This window comes from Engraulis encrasicolus, unplaced genomic scaffold (assembly GCF_034702125.1).
Source record: "Engraulis encrasicolus isolate BLACKSEA-1 unplaced genomic scaffold, IST_EnEncr_1.0 scaffold_281_np1212, whole genome shotgun sequence".
In the NCBI taxonomy this organism is placed as follows: domain Eukaryota; kingdom Metazoa; phylum Chordata; class Actinopteri; order Clupeiformes; family Engraulidae; genus Engraulis; species Engraulis encrasicolus.
In genome coordinates, this window is record NW_026945568.1 from 1 (window position 1) to 2,500 (window position 2,500).

Here is a 2,500-nt window from a genome sequence, read left to right on the forward strand (position 1 = left end):
ACGTTTGTTTCCAAAGAGGCCTATAGCCACAGCTGCAGGGCCGTATTAAATACCCTATCCCCACACTGCTGGGCTGTAACCAATAACCTGTCCCCACGTCCAAGCTGCTGCAGGGCCTGTAACCAATATCCTGTGACCCTGTAATACCCTATCCGGATGCCCACCCAGGGCCTGTAACCAATACCCTGTGACCCTGTAATACCCTATCCCTACCAATACCTGAAGGAGAATTCAATTTCAACGTACAGTAGGCTACCGTTGTATTGCTCACTCTGCCCTTGACTTGTGATAAGGCGTTACCCTGCATAACTATGATGAAACTCAGAGGCTTCGTTGTCTAAAGGGGACTGCTGTCATTTCCCGGTCTGCAGAGAGGAGCCCTAACCTTATGTATATCTGCGAAATGCTAATGTTGGCTGTCGTGTGATCAGGGGCCCAGTGCTAGCTCACCTGAGACAAGGCGAACAGCCCACGCGATTGATGTGCCGGCTAGTTCACATTTCGGTAGTTCATCAGGAGGAGGGGGGCAGATGTGGTTCTTTATCACTAGGTGGGAGCAGGTAGTGAATTTTATTGTTGTATCTTCAGTAGTCTAACAAAATAACGTCCATCAGCTGTTAGTCAAAACAATCCTCCTGACGTGACTGATAGTTAACTTTGCTAGCGCTGTTTCTTTGTTAGGTCAGAAAACTAAAATCCTACCCTGAAACAGGTTCGTGTTTTGCTTACAACCTTACTGAAAAGTTAAACAAGTGAGGTGATGGCATGATTGAGCACAACGTATGTTTGTTGGTCCATGTGCTTTCTAGTCGAGTGTGAGGATACCGAGACCCTTCAAGCCAGACTATCCAACTGCTGGTAAGCATTAGGCCGGTTTTAGGGAAAGGGTACAGCGATTACCTCCTGTTACCTCGTGGGGAAAGTTGCACCTTTGTCACAAATACCCCAGGCACAATTTCCAATCAGTTTTTATTAATAATATGACCGTAATATCTTGCTAAAACCCATTTGAAAACATTTCCGCATTGTGTTCAATGGAGCGCTGTCACACTGTCCGACTTCTGAGCAGCACTGTGGTCAAACAGCATTTTAGGGCGGGCCTTAGCCAAAGGATGAACTTAGATTCTTAGGATTCACACTAACATTAAGTGAGTAAAATATACAGAGATTGATATTTGTACATATGCATCTTCATATTATAACAGTGAAATCTTTCCCAATAGTCCTATTGCTACTGTCAGAAAGAGCATTATTTTCTGTATTCCTGCTAATAGAATGCTTTTGGACAGAATAACAATTTGTAAATTGTGGCCTACTTTGATGTTTATAGCTTCTTTAAGAAGTTAACCTGTTAAGTTTGAAAGAGAAAATATAAAACATGATTAGAAAAACACATTTTTGTGTTTATTTCATTACTATTAAAGACACTTTGTAGCCGCCTATATTAACAATATAGTCATTCTCATCAGAGTATAATTTGTTTCATTATTTCATCATTTTTGGTTGGTGGTGTTCCGCGAGATTTTCTTCAAGGGAAAAAGTGTGCCTTGGCACAAAAAAGGTCGGGAAACACTGATGTATACAATATGGTATGTCATCATCATGATATGTAAATAAACAGTACGGTGTGTAAACAAACTCCCATTAGCTGGCCAACAAATTATGTGTCTTCGGGTACTGACAAGTTAAGGGTGACGTGAGCATTACAACTCCAAATGTAAGTCACTTTGAGATGTCTCCCTTTAATGCAATCTATATACGTAATGCAATGCATGGCTCTCAAATTTTGAAGTTTGGTTGGAGTGAGAATACTATTACCTCACATTATTACATTATTACATTCCAGCTGTTTCAGTGCAGTGCATTGACCTCTCTAGGAGGCCTCTCATCTTTGTTTGTTCATTTGTTTTTTGTTTTGAAGTTAAAGTGCACAGTACAACACACACTACTGACAGCACACATTAATGCCCCCATTTACCCTCCGCTCCTGTCTCATTACTTGCATTTCCATAGACATGAACACACCCAACAATAATAGTGTATTTCAAAGAAAGGTATGAAGATTGGCTGTTCAAATAAATGCTATTTCTTTACCAGCTCAAGGTAGACAGGCAAGGCCCAGCCATGGTCCAGCACTGGACTGCTATGCCAGCTATCTAGGTTCGATTACGGCCCGGGTCATTTGCTGATCCTGTCCCCGACCTGTCTCTCCTCCACACTGTCCTGTCTCAAAAATAAAGTCTTAAAAGCCCCCAAAAACATCTTAAATAAAAAAGGTAGACATGCAAAGCAGACAGGCAAAGCGAGGTGTGTACCAGTATTTTGCTTGAGGACAAGTTCAAGACAACTGAAATGAGTGCAACAGAACAGAAAAGAGGTTTGCTGAACACCCTGTTGCGTGTCACAAGTTGTGTCTGGAATAGGGTTGCCACCTGTCCCGGATTTTCCTGATTGTCACACATTTTTATGGTCTGTCCCTGAAAGAAAAAATAAAAATCCG